The 19,337-nt window shown below is 47.1% G+C and overlaps 1 long non-coding RNA gene across 1 annotated transcript; it reads right to left on the bottom strand.

Moving 5' to 3' along the window:
• Positions 1 to 10,501: 10,501 nt before the first annotated feature.
• On the bottom strand, positions 10,502 to 16,094 carry LOC132427055 (uncharacterized). Its single transcript, XR_009519799.1, has 3 exons — positions 16,012 to 16,094; positions 15,331 to 15,424; positions 10,502 to 10,860 (listed from the first exon to the last, which is right to left on the bottom strand). It is a non-coding gene; the product is annotated as an uncharacterized lncRNA (long non-coding RNA).
• Positions 16,095 to 19,337: the final 3,243 nt, after the last annotated feature.

Below are 19,337 nucleotides of genomic sequence, written 5' to 3'. Positions count from 1 at the left end.
TCAAGTTTTCAAAAGAGAAAGATTTAGTATGTATACAGTGAGACAGTAGGACCCGGATGTCTGGGAAAGGAACTTTATCTTCAAGGGAATGTTAACATGCATGCCATAGAAAGGGAGTTATTTATCCTTATCTTTGAAAGGGACATTCTTTGCCTTAATTGTTGAAGTAGATGTGCTGTTTGCATTTGACAGGCCATGAGTCAAGCTGTTTTAGTTCACACAAAGTTCAGAGTGAACCATGTATAAGCCAAAATGACTTCCCTATACCTCAACATGTGAAAAATTTCCCCATCGTTTCCCATTTTGATCACAAATCTTTTGATAGAAAGCATTAATGATTAAAATATCTGTCCCTTGATTCCAGGTGATTTGCTGCCTGCTCTGGATCCCTCACGTCCCTCAGTGCTAGGCCTCTTTTTTTTATGTATATAGATTTGCCTAGTTATCTACACTGTGGCGGTTAATGAGATATAGTGAAAAGGCAGAGAGATATATGCTGATTGGGAGACACAGGTTATACGTATTATCAATTATATCAAATTGTCACATAAGCATTTTACCTGTGCTATTAGCAGTAGACTTAAAGCAAGCAGATACATGTCATGAGTAGCTTGATAGCCAGAAAAAGATTAATAATACATATTATGACAATGACAATTGTCTGGAAAGCAGAGTGAAAAAAACTGCCTAAAAAAAAAAAAACCTGCCTATTTCTGAGGGAAGCCAGCTAAAAATAGTACAAAAACTAAAATTAAGAACTCTGGGCATGGGCTTCCCTGGTGGTGCAGTGGCTGGGAGTCTGCCTGCCAGTGCAGGGGACACGGGTTCAAGCCCTGGTGTGGGGGGATCCCACATGCCGTGGAGCAGCTAGGCCCGTGAGCCACAACTACTGAAGCCCGCACACCTAGAGCCCATGCTCCACAGCAAAAGAAGCCACTGCAATGAGAAGTCCCTGCTTGCCACAACTAGAGAAAACCCACACGCAGCAACGAAGACCCAACGCAGCCAAAAATAAAATAAATTAAAAAAAAAAAAGGAACTCTGGGCACAAATTTAGAGGGCCCTTGAAGGATTTTTGCAAGGTTACAGTTTACTAATTTCAAGTTCTCCTTGAGAGAAGGTATTGAACCAAGTACACCAAGCAGTATTAACAACAGCACAGACACCTCCTTGGGCAGCAAGGAGATAATCTAAAGCAATACATTTGTCAAGTACCACATAAGCAAGAGTCTAGAGATCTTTGTTGGTCCCTAATAGCTCTTGCAGAGGCTCTGGCAACCTTACTGATGGTTTGGGTAAGATTTCTCATCATCACTTCTAGGTCAGTTGTACCAACTCCTAGCCAAGAGCCCCAAACCCTGAGGCAGTGGTTATATTGGCTTCTGAATCCTGCCGGGAGGTCACATCCCTGAGAAAGGACACAGCTGTTACCTTCCTATTCAGAGGGATCCTCATCAGGGTAGTCTTCAACTAATGAGAGGGTTTTTTTTTTCTTTCTTTCTTAGCGGTATGCCGGCCTCTCACTGCTGTGGCCTCTCCCGTGGCGGAGCACAGGCTCCGGATGCGCAGGCTCAGCGGCCATGGCTCACGGGCCCAGCCGCTCCGCGGCATGTGGGATCTTCCCGGACCGGGGCACGAACACGCGTCCCCTGCATCGGCAGGCGGACTCTCAACCACTGCGTCACCAGGGAAACCCAAACATTTTTTTTTTAAAGTCCAAAAGTATTGACAAGGTTGGGGGTTACAGGCCTGGTCCAGACTCTTGGGTTAGCTGTCTGCTACTGCTGTCATTTTCTTCTCGTCTTTGCTTGGTGGTGCTTGTCCGTTGAAGCTGGGTGTCAGAAACAGGGGTTGAAGTCCATTCAGGTGGAGGGAGCTTTTTTATTTTTATTTTTTAAATAAATGTATTTATTCACTTTTGGCTGCATTGGGTCTTCATTGTTGCGTGTGGGCTTTCTCTACTTGTGGCGAGCGGGAGCTAATCTTCGTTGAGGTGCGCAGGCTTCTCATTGCGGTGGCTTCTCTTGCTGCGGAGCATGGGCTCTAGGCATGTGGGCTTCAGTAGTTGTGGCGCACGGGCTTAGTTGCCCCGCAGCATGTGGGATCTTCCCGGACCAAGGATCGAACCCGTGTCCCCTGAATCGGCAGGTGATTCTTAACCACTGGAGAGGGGACTTTTTAATTTTTATTTATTTATTTATTTATTTTTAATTTCATTTATTTATTTATTTTTGGCTGTGCTGGGTCTTTTCTGTGTGTGGGCTTTCTCTAGTTGCGGCGAGCGGGGGCCACTCTTCATCGCGGTGCGCGGGCCTCTCACTGTCGCGGCCTCTCTTGTTGCGGAGCACAAGCTCCAGACGCGCAGGCTCAGTAGTTGTGGCTCACGGGCCTAGTCGCTCCGTGGCATGTGGGATCTTCCCAGACCAGGGCTCGAACCCGTGTCCCCTGCATTGGCAGGCAGACTCTCAACCACTGCGCCACCAGGGAAGCCCGAGAGGGGACTTTTTTAAATGAGAGATGTGAATCCACGAGTCTATGCCTTTTAGTTGGGCAGTGCATGGATTAATACCAGATAAGGTCCTTTCCAACATGGCTGCAAAGAATCTTTTATTTGATGTCTTTTCCAATAGACAAAATCTCCAGGTTACGGGCTTCCCAGGTGGTGCAGTGGTTGAGAGGCCGCCTGTCGATGCGGGGGACGCGGGTTCGTGTCCCGGTCCGGGAAGATCCCACATGCTGCGGCGCGGCTAGGCCCGTGAGCCATGGCCGCTGAGCCTGCGCATCCGGAGCCTGTGCTCCGCAATGGGAGAGGCCACAACAGTGAGAGGCCCGCCTACCGCAAAAAAAAAAAAAAAAAATCTCCAGGTTATAATCCATGATCCTTAAGGTCTTTGACTCCTGAGAACTCACTGTGAAAGAAATTACCTACCAACTTGTCATTTCCTTTAAGTGCCTTAATAAGACCCTGACAACAATGTAATGTATCTCCCTTGAGTAAGGTTGGTTCATATAGTCCCTCATGCAGTCACATAAGCCATCCTGCTATTATTTCAAAAGGAGACAGCTGATGTTTACCAAGAGGTGAAGATCTAAGGTTGAGAAGCACTCATAGAAGAGCTTTATGCCAATTGAGTTTTTTTTTTTTTTTTTTTTTTTGGCGGTACGCGGGTCTCTTACTGTTGTGGCCTCTCCCATTGCGGAGCACAGGCTCCAGACACGCAGGCCCAGCGGCCACGGCTCACGGGCCCAACCGCTCCGCGGCAATGTGGGATCTTCCCGGACCGGGGCACGAACCCGCATCCCCTGCATCGGCAGGCGGACTCTCAGCCACTGCGCCACCAGGGAAGCCTGAGCGTTCCCCCATTTTGACCACTAAAGAGGTAAGCTATCTTTTGTTAGATCTTCCCATTTTACCAAGTACTATGTATGGGCTCCATAGGTATTGTACATGAAGCCAGTCGGAGTTCCAGTGGGTGGCTGCCCGTCCGGGAGCCGCTCAGCTTTAGAAGCACGATTTCCCATTTTCTTTCAGTTTTGTCTTTTTATAAAGTCTGAACAATTTCTAAGGTCAGAAGTGTGCTGCTTATGAGCTTAGCTCCTCAAGGTGTCAGCCTTGAGTTGGTTCTGCTCTTCTGCATCTCAGTTTCTCTAGCTGGCAGTCTAAATCCAGAGCGGGGGCTCTGAGCACTGAATGACCAGTTTGTGTGTGTGTCCCTGGGAGAGCCGTAAATAACTTAAAGTGTTATGATGGGTTTCCCTGTGGGACCACTACTCATCACCAGGATTAATCCTCAGATACCTCCACTAGGTTCTTAGTTGCCTGAGGACACCTTGTGCCCACAAGGAGCAAATATCCCTTTTCTTCAGAGACAAATAGGTTCAATTTCTTGTTTTGTTGTCAAATAGTTTGTTCAGACCATATGTACACAATCTTTCCAATTTAAGCCAAATTAAATAAGGCCATCCAACCCAGTTCACTCCAAAGTTCCTTCTAGGATTTCCCTGTGTAGGAAATCCCCCCCAGGTCCCTGCCTAGGAAATTCCTCCTAGGTCCCTTCCACCCAGGAATTGTATTGGTACTCCCTTAAGACTCCAAGTCTTAAAATTTTAACAGCTCAGATAAAACTCAGGGCCGTCTGATGGGATTAACAGATGCACAGTAACATATATAAAATAGATAAACGACAAGGATCTACTGTATAGCACAAGAATCTATATTCAATATCTTGTAATAAACTAAAATGGAAAATAATTTTTTAAAAAAGAATATAGGGCTTCCCTGGTGGTGCAGTGGTTGAGAGTCCACCTGCCGATGCGGGGGACACGGGTTCGTGTCCCGGTCCGGGAAGATCCCACATGCCGCAGAGCGGCTGGGCCCGTGAGCCATGGCCGCTGAGCCTGCGCGTCCGGAGCCTGTGCTCCGCAATGGGAGAGGCCACAACAGTGAGAGGCCCGCGTACCGCAAAAAAAAAAAAAAAAAAAGAATATATATATATATATATATATATGTATAACTGAATCACTTTGCTGTATGCCTGAAATTAACACAATATTGTAAATCAATTTTACTTCAATTAAAAACAACTCAGAACTGTCCAGAATGAGGTCAGATACCAGGAAGAACTCACCCAAGCTCCTGAAGGGTGCTGTGAAGCCTGGAGCTCAAGGGGCTTGTGCTTGGTACTGAGAGCTGGTCCAAAGTAGACCCCATGTGACCACTGGTGGGTTTCTCTGATATCCTGCAGCCTACGCCAAGCAATGTCGACAGAAATCATCAATAATCAACCCATAATAAAGAACAGGGAAGAGTTTGATTCGCGCCAAGCTGAGGATGAAAGCCCGGGAGAAGCCTCTCAGTAGGTCTGAGGACTGCTCCGTTGAAGCATGGTTCCAGCATAGTTTTCTGCCTCACAGAACAAAAAACATACATCACCTTGAACGGACTACATTCCTTCAAGGTTTGAATAGAGGTAGATTTAGTGTACACAGCGAGACAGCAGGACCCTGGTGTCTGGGAAGGGAAACTTATCCCCAAGTGAGTGTCAGCATGAATGCCATATTCTCATTTTCCACACAGATATTCTTTACCTTAACGATGAAAGTAGATGTACTGTGTGTGTTTGACAGGCCTTGAGTCAAGCTGTTTTACTTCACACAAAGTTCAGGGTGAAGCATGCATAAGCCAAAATGACGTCCCCATACCTCAATATATGAAACATTTCTCCATCAGAATGCAATCACCTTACTTATCTTTCTAATCTCTTCCATGGTTCTTAGTCTGTTAAAATTTTCTACTTCCTAGCTCAATTTTGATAGTTTATATTTTGCTGAAAAATCATATTTCCTTTGGTTATTTCAACTTATTACCACAATATTTTAAATCATTACTTTAATGACATCCATATTTGTGTTTATCCTGCCTTTCTCATTCCTAAAGTTGCATATTTTTTTCAATTGGGGTATAGTTGCTTTACAATGTTGTGTTAGTTTCTGCTGTACAGCGAAGTGAATCAGCTATATTTGTGTGTGTGTGTGTGTGTGTGTGTGTATATATATACACATATATATATACCTCCCCTCTTTTTTGGATTTCCTTCCCATTTAGGTCACCACAGAGCATTGAGTAGAGTTCCCTGTGCTACACAGCAAGTTCTCATTAGTTACCTACTTTAAACATAGTAGTGTATATATGTCAATCCCAATCTCCCAGTTCATCCCACCCCTCCTTTCCCCCCTTGGTGTCCATACATTTGTTCTCTATGTCTGTGTCTCTATTTCTGCCTTGCAAACAGGTTCATCTGTACCATTTTTCTAGATTCCACATGCATGCATTAATATATATTTGTTTTTCTCTTTCTGACTTACTTCACTCTGTATGACAGTCTCTAGGTCCATCCACCTCTTTAAAAGTGACCCAGTTTTGTTCCTTTTTATGGCTGAGTAGTATTCCATTGTATATATGTACCACTTCTTCTTTATCCATTCATCTGTCGATGGACATTTAGGTTGCTTCCATGATCTGGCTATTGTAAATAGTGCTTCAATGAACATTGGGATGCATGTGTCTTTTTGAATTATGGTTTTCTCAGGGTATATGCCCAGTAGTGGGATTGCTGGGTCATATGGTAATTCTATTTTTGTTTTTTTAAGGAACCTCCATACTGTTCTCCATAGTGGCTGTATCAATTTACATTCCCACCAACAGTGCAAGAGGGTTCCCTTTTCTCCACACTCTCTCCAGCATTTATTGTTTGCAGATTTTTTGCTGATGGCCATTCTGACGGGTGTGAGGTGATACCTCATTGTAGTTTTCATTTGCATTTCTCTAATAATTAGTTATGTTGAGCATCTTTCCACGTGCCTCTTGGCCATCTGTAGGTCTTCCTTTTTTTTTTTGTAAATTTTTCAAAATATTTATTTATTTATTTATTTGGTTGCACTTGGGTCTTAGTTGCGGCATGTGGGATCTTTGTTGCCACGTGCAGGATCTTTTAGTTGCAGCATGTGGAATCTCTAGTTATGGCATGCAAACTCTTAGTTGTGGTATGTGGGATCTAGTTCCCTGACCAGGGATCGAACCCCGGCCCCCTGCATTGGGAGCGTGGAGACAGCCACTGGACCACCAGGGAATTCCCTGTATGTCATCTTTGGATAAAGTTGCATATTTTTGCTTTCTCTCTTTGCTTTGACTTGCCTTTAGTTAAGATTTTTCTCATTTTCTTTGTCTTTTCAAACAAATCTTATTTATTTTTTCATATTTTTTCCTATATCATTTCTGTCAGCTTTCATCTCATTCTCCTCTCTTCTTTTATTTTATTGCTATTTTTCTAATTTCTCAGGTTGAATATTTGGTTCAGTTGCTTTGGGGCTTTTATTTGGGTTGGCCAAAAATTCGTTGGGGCTTTTCCATAACATCTTACGGAAAAACCCAAATGAACTTTTTGGCCAACCCAATATAAATAATAAAAGTATTTAAGGCTATCAATTTTCTTTCTTTTTTAAAATTAGTTAATTATTTATTTTTGGCTGCATCGGGTCTTAGTTGCAGCACATGAGATCTTTCATTGCGGCACGCAGGCTTCTCTCTAGTTGTGGTGCACTCCAGAGTGTGTGGGTTCTGTAGTTGTGGTGCACGGGCTCCAGAGCTCGTGGGCTCAGTAGTTGCAGCACGTGGGCTTAGTTGCCCCATGGCATGTGGGATCTTAGTTCTCCGACCAGGGATCGAACCCACATCCCCTGCATTGGATGGTGGATTCTTAACCACTGGACCACCAGGGAAACCCTGAGGCTATCAATTTTTCTCTGAGCACAACTTTAACTGTGTCCCAGGTGGTTTTAGTATGAAGAATTCATTTCCTTACTGAGATACTTTTTTTTTTTAAAGGATTCTTTTTTAAAAATTTTATTTATTTAATTAATTTATTTTTGGCTGCGTTGGGTCTTCATTGCTGCCTGCGGGTTTTTCTCTAGTTGCGGCGAGCGGGGGCTACTCTTCATTGCACACAGGCTTCTCATTGCGGTGGCTTTTCTTGTTGCAGAGCATGGGCTCTAGGTGTGCGGGCTTCAGTAGTTGTGGCACTCAGGCTCAGTAGTTGTGACTCATGGGCTCTAGAGTGCAGGCTCAGTAGTTGTGGCACACGGGCTTAGTTGCTCCATGGCATGTGGGATCTTCCCGGAACAGGGCTCGAACCTGTGTTCCCTGATTTGGCAGGCGGATTCTTAACCACTGTGCCACCAGCGAAGTCCTGAGATACTTTTAACGATAAAAGTGTACTGTATTACCTGGGTGATGAAAAGTGAAGAAAAAAAATACACAAAACCCAACGCCACTGGAGTCCAATTACATCATTCCAGGATTTCCCTGCAGCAGTCAGAGGGGAAAATGCAGGAATTAGGAATGACAAGGGCATAGCAATGGCAGAGGATTTGAACTTGCTTTTCAAAGAAGGAGACGGGCACTCTTTTAGCAGGACGAGGTTCAAAAGTTGGGTTAGCAATAGGGGTGGTGGGGTGGTGAGAAGTGGATTTTAGAGAAAGAGTGCCCACGGCAGGAGATTTCATCTTCAGAGCAAAGGAGGTTTTTTGGTGGTGCTTTTTTTGTTTTTTTTTTTTAAAGCATCAAAGGAAATGTCAAGGAAGAAAAAGCAAGCTGTAACCCAGGATGCAGAATGCAAAGTCCTGCTTCCTCTCCTCCTGCGTGAGGCCCCATCAGCCGGAGGACTAGGGGCACAGGGGGTGTTTGCAGCCTTTCAACAAAACAGGGCGGAGAGCTGCTTATACACGTGCTCAGACTGCCCTTGGGCTGGCTGTGCTCTTCCAAGGAAGGCAGCAGGCAGTTTTAGGCCCCAGGGTGGGTTGCCCCAAACAGATGGCTTCAGCTTGTTGGGGATCCGTTCCACAAAATAACTGCTATTTTTGTTTCGTATATTAAACATCTGCTCAAAGCAGGGCAAGGCTGGGATGCATTTAAGGAGGGCCTTATCAACAGCTGGGGAGGGTCACAGCTTGGAAGGGAGGGAGGGAAAGATTTGGGGGTTGAGGACCCCACTAAGGGACCCCACATGGGGATGCCCTAAAAGTCTGGGCAGTGAACCTTGAGCCTCTGGACAATCAGACCCAGGACCAAAGCCTGCCTCCCCTGCTGACCCCGTGACGGCACCTGAGATACCTCCAGGGTGGGCAGGTAGAGAGAAGGGAGGCAGGTTCCCAAGGTGGACCCCCTTGTCTACCTGCTTCCTGACTCAGAGAGAGGGAGAGACAGCTGGTGTGATTCAGGGCAAGGAGCCCGGGACCCAGGTTATGCATAAATGGGAAGTGGGGAAACTGATGTCCAAAGGGAAGAAGTGACTGGCCGGGGACCCAACAGGGCAGGACCCTGAGTGCTGGACTCCTGGTTCCCCCAAGGCTCAGTGTCCTGCTCAGTCTGTACCAGGGCGGGGAAGGCTCTTGGCCCTGACTCTCTGTGGAACAAGGTGGGAAGGCAGCTGCTGTGAGGGAGAGGGGCGAGTGAGGAAAAGCGAGGTGGGAAGACAGTAGACAAAAGGAGAGGGAAGGAGGAGGGGCACGGAGAGGAGGCAAGAAGCCAGAGGGGCCAGAAAGACAGCCTGTGTTCAGTTTGAATAGGGAGGGGCGGGCATCCGTGCTTTTCTCAGGCTATTGAGAGCTTTTCAGGGTCTGCTTTACAAGACACTGGTGCTAGAGGGGTGCATCTGATGAGAAGGACCTCAGGGCACCCTGTCAGGAGCTGGGATGGGGGTTAAGGTATTGCTAAGTGACACTCTGCAATCTAATGATGGGGCAACTGTTCTCCCAGACACCCTCTGAGCCAGCGCCTGAAGCTTTGACCATATGGGGGGCTCTCTTTAAGAATAGTAAAACAGGGACTTCCCTGGCGGCCCAGTAGTTAAGACTCCATGCTTCCACTGCAGGGGGTGCGGTTCTGTCCCTGGTCTGGGAACTAGGATCCTGTATGCGGTGCAGCGCGGTCAAAAAAATAAAATAAAATAAAATAAAACAAAATGACAAAAACAAAATTAATTACAGAGCTTTGCAAGGAGTCACGCACCCTCCACCTCTGCTCAGAGCCATCTCTGGTTTCTCCTCCTTCATCCTCTGAAACCCAAGTCCTACCACCTCCATGGAGCCAGAGAGGTGGGAGCAGGTGGTCCCAAGAGCTTAGACTTGGGGGTCAGGCTGATTAAATAAAATTTACATTTTAAGGCAGGACAAGAAAATTTTAACTTAAAATTCTCTCTCTGTCAGTTTGGGCCTCCTCCCTCCCCTGCAGTGTGCAGTGTGTATCTGCATTTTGCATTAACCAGACCTCCTCAAAGATGGGAGTGCCTACTTGACTGTGGAGATCATTTTTTTTTTCTTCTCTTCTGATGCCAGCAATGTGACTTCTTAGAAGACTGGCATTCTTTCCCAATTCTTTAAGGGGTCATGGTGACCTCCTGCTCACTTTGTGCTTACCTGAACTACACGCCTTTGATGAACTTCATGTAAAATGTCAGTATGTCATTTTGATGTATGATCCTTTGTCTTAGAAATGTATATGACTGTGCCTTTGACTTCTAACAGGTGGAATGGTTCTCAGAGCTTCTGAGAGTCTCTCTCTTGGGTTACAACCCTCAGTTTGGCTTGAACAAAATTCTCTTTTTCCTTTTTGATTGTTAATTGAATTTTTGTTGACAAGACAAACCTGGGCTGGCTAAGCCACTTCCTGTGTGATCCAGGCAAGTCACTGCATTCTTGAAACCTCAGATGTCTCATCTGTAAAATGGGCAGGATATTTACCTCCTCAGGACCACTGTAAAGATTAAATAAAATAATATGTATAGCACTTAGCACAGTGTCTAACATATCATAAGCACTCAATAAGTGGCATGCCTGATAAATGGTAAGCATTTTATATATGATTATAATAATCGTCTAAACTGCTTTCCAGTTTTCTGGTTTTTTTTTTTTTAATTTTTATAAATTTATTTATTTATTTTTGGTTGCATTGCGTCTTTGTTGCTGCGCGCAGGCTTTCTCTAGTTGTGGCGAGCAGGAGCTACTCTTCGTTGCGGTGCGCGGGCTTCTCATTGCGGTGGCTTCTCTTGTTGCGGAGCATGGGCTCTAGGCACACAGGCTTCAGTAGCTGTAGCACGTGGGCTCAGTAGTTGTGGCTTGCGGGCTCTAGAGCACAGGCTCAGTAGCTGTGGCACACGGGCTTAGCTGCTCCGCGGCATGTGGGATCTTCCTGGACCAGGGCTCGAACCCGTGTCCCCTGCGTTGGCAGGCGGATTCTTAACCACTATGCCACCAGGGAAGTCCTGCTTTCCAGTTTCACTTCAAATGCCATGTCCTCCAGGAAGCCTTTTTTAAAAACATGAAGTGTAACATCCAATAAACGACATAATTAAGTGAGCAGCTCGGTGGGTTTTTACATAAATATGCACCCATGTTACTACCACCCAGATCAAGACACAGATTATTTCCAGAGACCCAGGGCCTCCCACATCTCTCTTCCCAGTCAATGCTCTTTGCTCTCCACCTCCAAGAGATAGTTGTTATCCTGATTTCTATTGTCATAGATTAGACTGTTCCTGAAACCTCATATGCATGGACTCATAGTGTATACTTTCATGGCTGGCTCAAAAAGGCTCTGAAATCTAGAGATGAACAGAGCTCTGTGGTTAAGAGCTCAGGCTTTGGGCTCAGACATACCTGGCTTTAATTTAATCCTGGTTTGCCCAGAAATTGACTATGTGCCCCAGAATGCATTACGTGTCAGTTTCCTCATCTTATAAGATGGATATAAATCATCATACGTACTTCATAGGATTTGAGGAGGGGATTAAAAGAGATATTGTGCGTGAAGCACTTGGCACATCAGGGTGCCGAGGGGGTGGTGCTACTTTTATTCATCTCAGTTATATTCTTCCCCTCCCATCCCCATCCTCATGGCTTCTCATGGAGACACAAATGGAGTCCAAACCACAGGAGTACTCACTGGCTTCTACTGTCTATCCTTACCTCCCACATGCCAGGGTTTGAATCCTGGCCCTATCACTTATTGGCTGTGTGACCTTGGACAAATGGCTCAGTTTCCTCGTGTGTAAAATGGAGATAATAATAGTAAATACCTCACAGGTGACTGTTAGGGTTAAATGAACTGATATATGTGAAGAGCTTGGAAGAGTGCTTGACACGCAGTATGCCCCATATATACTTGCTTCCATCACCATGTCACCATCATCGTCACCATCATCATTGCTTACCATTCTGCTGGGGAGGGGTTGTCACCTGACTAGGCAGGGTGGTGGAGGGGATCTGGTGGTCTGACTCATCCTTTTCTTTACCAGTCTTTTGTTTTCAGCCCATCCTTTCACTCCCACCTCTGGAAGTACCTGGTACCAATGATTCCTGAACTTTTCCAAGGTTCCGTGGTTGAGTGGCTAGTCTCCTTCTGGAGGTTCATATTTCCACCTCCTTTTCTCTGTTCACTCATCAACCCTCAACCATGTGCTGTTCATCTTCCAAAGTTTTGTCACTATCTCTCATCTCCCGTTGCCTCTCTTCCTGTTCTTTGTGTCCTCGTGGATTTAAACTTTTTCAGAATTCCCCTGCTAGTATTTTAGTGGGGTTTCAGGAGGAAAAAGAATCCGCCTGATATAATCAGATCTATTTTTCTAAAACAAAATCCTGTTCTTTACTGTTCTTTACTCTTGGAGAAGGAGTATACGGGAATTTGCTTTATTACTTTTCTGTGTTTTTTTAAAGTTTCATTTAAAAATGAGAGAGAGAGATTTCCCCCTATTCAAAAAAGTTCGCTTGATTCTGATCCCCTGTGGGTCATCCAGCCTTTCTCTTCCTCTTTGTTGTCTTTCTTGCAGAAAGATAAATCCATATTTTTGGAGAAGTTTGGAGGATAGCCCCCCTCTCCTCTCAGTCAGTCCTTCCCTGTCTGCACTCTGACTTTTGCCCAGGTCACCAGTGACCTCTCAACGACCAGACCCACCGATGTTTTTTATTTTTAGTCAGAGCCCTGGGGCATGAGGTGTTGTTAGCTATGCCGTCTTTCTGCACTCCTGGCTCACACTGTACCTCTCTGACCATTTCCTTTCTGCCTCCTTCTGGTCTCTGCTCCCTTCACTCAGCCTTAAACTGGAGTTCTTCCCAGTGTCCTTTACATGACCAATCCCTAACCCCCTGGGTCATGTGAGTCACTCTTCCTGGAGTCATCACATTGTATGTGCTGACAGGGATGCCCAGAGCTGACTCCTGACTTTGAACTCATATCCAACGTTTTCTCAATGAAGTCTAACCTGCCTATCCCCTTTAAAATGCAAACTATCTCTCTCCAACCCCTACCCAAGCCTAATCCTGCATGCAATCACCTTACTTATCTTTTCTAATCCCTTCCATGGTTCTTAGTCTGATCAGGTAACCCTGATCACCCTACTCTATTTTTATCATCATAGCATTTATCACCTTTTTAACATACTATATAATTTACTATTTACGTATTTATGGTGTTTCCTCCTCTAGAATGTCAGTTTCGTATCTACAGGGAGTTTTCTCTTTTGTTCATTGCTGTATCTGCAATGCCTAGGACCGTGCCTGGCACACAGTAGGTGCTTAATAAATATTGCTGAATTAATGAATTCACACTTTGCCTATGCCAGAGGTTTCCAAACGTGGCAGCCTTTGTGTCTCAGTATGTTTTCATAGCATCCCAGACCCAAAGAAATACCTAATAGCTCTGTTTATGAAGTAGTCAGGACCAAACAACTTCTGTTATATCCTAACAACTTAGTAGCCATTTGAAAAAAACAGTACCCATAAATTGAAAATAACCACCACTCCTTACTAATAAGATATGTGCACCTTCTCAGACCTTAGAATCCACCACATCAGACATTAACACCCTCAGTCTCCTGTTCCACATTGATTTTCATGAGTTATTTTCTTCTCCCACATCAATTGCTGAAAACGCAGCTTCAAAGACATGTACGTCATAGAAAGAAATGTAGCAGTCTAATGTTGAAACTGTGAACTACTTCCAGCTAGTAGGTTCCACAGTGTCCAACAGATGATAAGCATCATTGTGTTTCTCTCTAAAATTTAAAATACTCCACTGTGTTTCTATTTGCTGTGGCACCCCAGGGTGCCTCACACACGGTTTAACCGTGGGCTTATGCTCTTTTCTTTGGTTGGATTTGATCTTCTCTCTCTTCTCAGCCTCCAGGCTCAGCTCAAATGCCACCTCTTCCATGAAGCTTTCTGGCCCACTGGCCAAAAACAAACCACATCTAAACCAAATTATTTCTCCAGTTGTAATGCAAACTTCTTCCCCTGGGATCCCATAGCAATTTAACACATAAAAGGCATGAATTGTTCTCTGATACCCAAGGTGTAAACAATGACATATTTCTTTATTTCTCTAAATTAAATAAACCTCGCTTGGGCTTCCCTGGTGGCGCAGTGGTTGAGAGTCTGCCTGCCGACGCAGGGGACACAGGTTCGTGCCCCGGTCCGGGAAGATCCCACATGCCGCGGAGCAGCTGGGCCCGTGAGCCATGGCCGCTGAGCCTGCGCGTCCAGAGCCTGTGCTCCGCAACGGGAGAATCACAACAGTGAGAGGCCCGCGTACGGAAAAAAAAAAAAAAAAAAAAACTCGCTTGAAGCCCCCACTGTCTGAGGTTGCTAAACTTCACTTGGATGGTATTTTTGTGTGGCTCTGTCCTTGTTCCTGGGCTGGATCAGGACTATGGGACATTCACAGTCCAGGCAAAACTGAGCTGTCCACAACAGCTGTCCTCAGAGGCTGCCACCATAGTGCTCACCAGTCCATTCAAAAGTGGTTGGCTCTAATCTGCTCCCCCAGAGCCACGCTAAGCAGAGGGACTCATTCCTGGCTCTCAGGGCCACGGGGGAAGGTCCTAGTGCTTGGTGCCCAGGCATTCACACCACCACCCCTGTCCAAAGCCCTGAGCGCTCCAGGACTCCATGTGCATGGGAGAGACATCAGTGCTACTCAGAACCTGCGCCTTGGGGGAATCAACCTCCACCTTCCAGAAGAGGCATTAATCTCCCAGAGTTTACATGCAGGTAACCTGGGGACTGGACGTGGCCCTCAGATGTGTTTTGTTTAGCCAGTGTGGTGTTATTAAATTTCTTTTTTTATAAACTTATTTATTTATTTTTGGCTGCGTTGGGTTCCCACTGCTGCACGCGGGCTCTCTTTTTAGCTGCAGCAAGCGGGGACTGCCTCTCCCTACGGTGCACAGGCGTCTCATTAAGGTGGACTTTCTTGTTGTGGAACACAGGCTCCACGAGTGCGGCCCTCAATAGTTGTGGCACATGGGCTCAGTAGTTGTGGCTCGCGGGCTCTAGAGCACAGGCTCAGCAGCTGCGGTGCACGGGCCCAGCTGCTCTGCGGCCCGTGGGATCCTCGCGGCCCAGGGCTCAAACCCGTGTCCTCTGCACCAGCAGGTGGATTCCCAATCACTGCACCACCAGGGAAGCCCTACATTTTTTTTTAATCCATTGCAACACTTCGACTTACTGGGGGATGCCGAAATGTTTACAATCAAGATCCTTGGTCGTTGCATGTAAACCAGTGGTTGGAGCTGAGTAAGGACTGCCCCCCGCCCTGACTCCCCGCAAGGCACGTGCTTTGCCATTGGCCACATCTGTAGTGTTACATCTGTCTGGCCCCTACACTCCTTTGAGTTTGAGAACCTAGCCTACGCTTTTGAAAACAAAGCCTTTTTCATATTGTATTCCGACCTCAAACACAAAAAACTGTTAACTCACTCTTTCCGGCAAGGATGTACCAACCTGAAGCACTCCAGGCCCTGCCGCTCTTTGTAGGTGTGGCGGGTAGTGGGTGGCTGCGCTGGAGACAATTACATTTTCATTCTCTGCCTGTGAACTACAGCAGCAAAAAAACAGGAAACCGACTGAACGCTCTGTAACTGTATTCAGCACTGATGTATTCAGACTCGTTATGCCATTTTTAATGATATTAATAGCTAACATTTATTGGGTCCTTAATAGGTTCCCGGTACTAGGTAAAGAACCTTATTAACATTATCTTGAATTCATTAGAAACTTCTTCTAAAAGAATGCAGCAGAATCTAAAAGCCCAGAGACCAGGAGGTGGGGGTGGGGGTGAACACGAAAAAATGCAGCTGATGATGCAGCTTAAAAGCAGAAGGGAGGCAGGTGCAAGCCCGAGACTGTCGGAGAAGAGGCCCAGACTCTGGACCCAGGGCTCTCCAACAGGCCCCTGTACGTGGGGGGCCCAAGTCAGTTGGTCCGCGCTATCAGGGCTGGTGGAGGCCACGGTACTCGGTTTCTTCCGTCTCTCCCTGCTCCGCCCAGTTGCCTACTCTGGGTTGTTTGTCTCTCTCTCCCCGCACGCCCCCCACCCCCGTTCTCGGTCCCTCCATGCGGCTCCCTGTCTCTATTCCCTGACCCCCTAGCTTCTCCCCTCTCTGTTCTGCATCCGTCTCCCACCTGCCGGGCTCCTGGCGCAGCGGCCAAGCCGCAAGCAAGCTCCCCGCCGTCACGTGACATAAGCGTAAATCACAGGATTCTTCCCACCCCCAGAGGTTGGCCGGCACCCGGGTTCTGCAGAGGCTGCAGGCCGCGCATGCGCAGCTACAAGCGCACCTGCCCAGCGGGCGGGCGGGGCCGCGGACCAAACCGGCGCATCCAGGGGCCACAGCCCCCCCACCCGACCCCCTCAGGCTGGACAGGAGCAAGGGTTAGTGGACCCGCCTGAGCCCCGACTCCCAAGAGGTTCGGTTCCCGTTGCTGATACGCTCCCAGCAAGAGGTCCACACATCTAAACCTGTCCTTAGGTCAGGGCACTGCGGCTGCACCTGGGCGCTGGACGTTCTCCTCTGAGCATCAGGAAGTCGGAGCGCAAGTCCCAGGTCTGCTCTTAGAGCCGTGTGACCTTGGGCAAGTGACTTGACCTCCCTGTGCCCCTGGAAAATGTAATAATAATAGCACCGGGGGCTTCCCTGGTGGCACAGTGGTTAAGAATCCACCTGCCAATGCAGGGGACACCGGTTCGAGCCCTGGTCTGGGAAGATCCCACATGCTGCGGAGCAACTAAACCCCTGTGCCACAACTACTGAACCTGCGCTCTAGAGCCCACGAGCCACAAGTACTGAAGCCTGCGCACCCAGAGCCTGAGCTCCACAATAAGAGAGGTCACCGCAATGAGAAGCCCACGCAACCACAATGTAGAGTAGTCCCCGCTCGCCGCAACTAGAGAAAGCCGCGCGCAGAAACAAAGACCCAATGCAGCCAAAAATAATAAATAAATAAATAAATAAATAAATAATTTTTTAAAAAAAGCTCCGACCTTGTGGGGCCATAGTGAGAATTCGATGAAAATTCATGAGAGCCCTTTGTGTGGTGCCTGGCGGGTATCAAACGTACTGCATATAAAGAATACAGTGCAAAGGATAGTGCTGTGTGATGACTGAGCGAGGATTTTATCTTATCGTGCAGGTCATCACCCTGGGTCCTCAGAGGCACCCTTCTAGAGAAGCCTGGAAGTTTTATTGTCCCTGTTTCACAGATGGAGAAATCAAGGCTCAGAGATGTCAAGAGGTCTTGGAACAGGTCTTGCATTCTACATCCAGAGAGATTCCAATCCGACACTCCTGAGTCAGGGGTTCCTGAGTGAGTTCACAGTCTGTCACCCTACTCACTTTTTCAACCATCCTATTTAAATCAACATCTGTTCTGATTTTTGCCATCCCTATTAAACATCTCAGGTACACATCCACAGGAAAGAATTTCTTTTTTTATCCTTCCGCAGAAAATAAGGAGCTGCTGTGTTTTATTTTCTGTGGCCTTTGAGGAGGTCTCCAGCAGGTTCCAGGCCACCCAAAAGTCCTGGAGTTCTGCAGCAAGGCCTACCTCTAGCAGCTTCTTTCCTACTCTGTCCCTCAGGCTCTCTTCCCTCTGGTCACCCTGGTCCCTCTCTGTTCCTGGAAAAGTCAAACTCCTTTCTGACACCTTCTGTATATCCGCCTAGGACACTCTCCCCATCCCCTCTTGCTACCTTTTACTAATCTCAGGAAGCCTGCCCTGACTGCACCCTACCTGGTCCACTGGGTCAGGTGCTCTGTCATTTGCTCTCAGAACCCTCTGTCCTTCTGCTTCAGCACTTATTAGAACAGTAACTCCTTGATTCCTGTCTGTTTCCTCAGCTAGAATACTGGTTCCTTGAGGGTAGTCTCTATTGACACGTGCCAGAGGGTCAAGGAGGGAGCATGTGGCATCACAAGTGCATCCTAGTTCCCCTCACATTTACAAACTATCTCCTCCTTTTCCAAATGCAACCCAAGGCTATCAGTACCTTCCTTGGGTAAAAGGCAGAGCCCAGACATGAAGAGATGACAGGTGAACACTTTCCCTCTCTGGGAAGCCATATGAAGGTTCTGTTAGGGTAGACTGAACTGAGGATGAGAAGATGGTCAAATCTTCATGCCCTGGGGCTGGTGGCTGAACTAGGACATGTGGCCCCTCATCCTGGCTCGGCCAGTGTTCACTGTGTGACCTTAGGAAAGTCCTCCTTTAGGCCTCAACTTCTTTAGTTGTTGCTCTGTATAAAATAATGGTTCAGAATTCAGATTCTAAAATTAGATCTTTATCACTTACTAGCAAGGCACTTATCTTCTCTGAGTCTGTTTCCCCATCTGTAAAATATTATATTTATTAATAATATAAAGGAGCTAGCTCACAGAGCTGTTCCAAAAATTTAATGAGTATTCATTGATTTTGTGACTACCAGTTCTCTTGTCCTTTTTGACTTTAAATTGGCTCAACTCATTTTTCTTTGAAGCCAGAGGGGAGCCCTGTCCCATATTTCAAAAGCAATCTCCCCTGTCAACTAAATCGAGCAAAAACTGACCTGGGACCACTTTGGTAAATGTGGACTCCAGGAAGGAGATACTGACCAGAGTCATCCCACAGCATATTCCTATTCGATTTGGGACCTAAATATTTCTAGACTTTTGTTGCCCAAAGACTAGGATCGGTGTCTGCCTTGTACATGGCTGGAGCTCCAATGCCTAGAACAGCGGCTTACATATAGTAGTGAGAGAACAATAAATATTTGCTAATGAATGAAACACAACCTGAGAGCAAATCTAGTACTCAGTTTCTGAGCCTATTTTTTTTTCATCTGAAAATGGAGATTAAAAATAATGTCCAATTATTGCGAGGATTTAATGAGATGATGCATGTAAGAGCTCAGTGAATGGTGGATTTATGGATATGGGTACCCAAAGAGACAGAGATAGTGTCGATAAACCTTACGTTTTGGGGAGTGGGTACTAGTAATAAGATCTAGCTTCTGAGTTCCTTTTGTGGGCGTTGGGTGTGGGGAGGGTGAGGGGTGGATGTAAGGTTCCCAGAAAGAGGTAAGACAGACCATAGCGGCGTTTCAGGAAGATGGAATGCGTCGGTAGCCTGAGGCCAGGGATTCAGGTGCGGAGGCTGCGGAGAAGATTCTTGGACCCGGCGCCCCGGGAGCGCGCGGTGTCCCGGCCGCGCGCGGCGCGTGAGATGAGGGGAAGGGCGTGGCTCTCCCACCAGCCAGGGACCTCCTCGCTTCCAGCCGCATCTCGGCGGGCGGGGCCGAGCCTCCGGGCCGCAGTGCGATTGGCGGAGGCGAGCGGGTGACGCTGACGGCTGGCGCGAGACCCCGCCCCCGTCCGGCCCCGCCCCCCCGCGCGCGCCGGCGGGTCGGTAGCCTCGCTCTGGCTCGCGCCGCGCCCCCGCGCCGAGTCCGCGCGTCAGTCGATCCCGAGCGCGGC

The sequence above is a fragment of the Delphinus delphis genome, chromosome 6 (genome assembly GCF_949987515.2).
Source record: "Delphinus delphis chromosome 6, mDelDel1.2, whole genome shotgun sequence".
Taxonomy (NCBI): Eukaryota; Metazoa; Chordata; class Mammalia; order Artiodactyla; family Delphinidae; genus Delphinus; species Delphinus delphis.
This window is presented reverse-complemented; position numbering and strand designations above follow the sequence as displayed.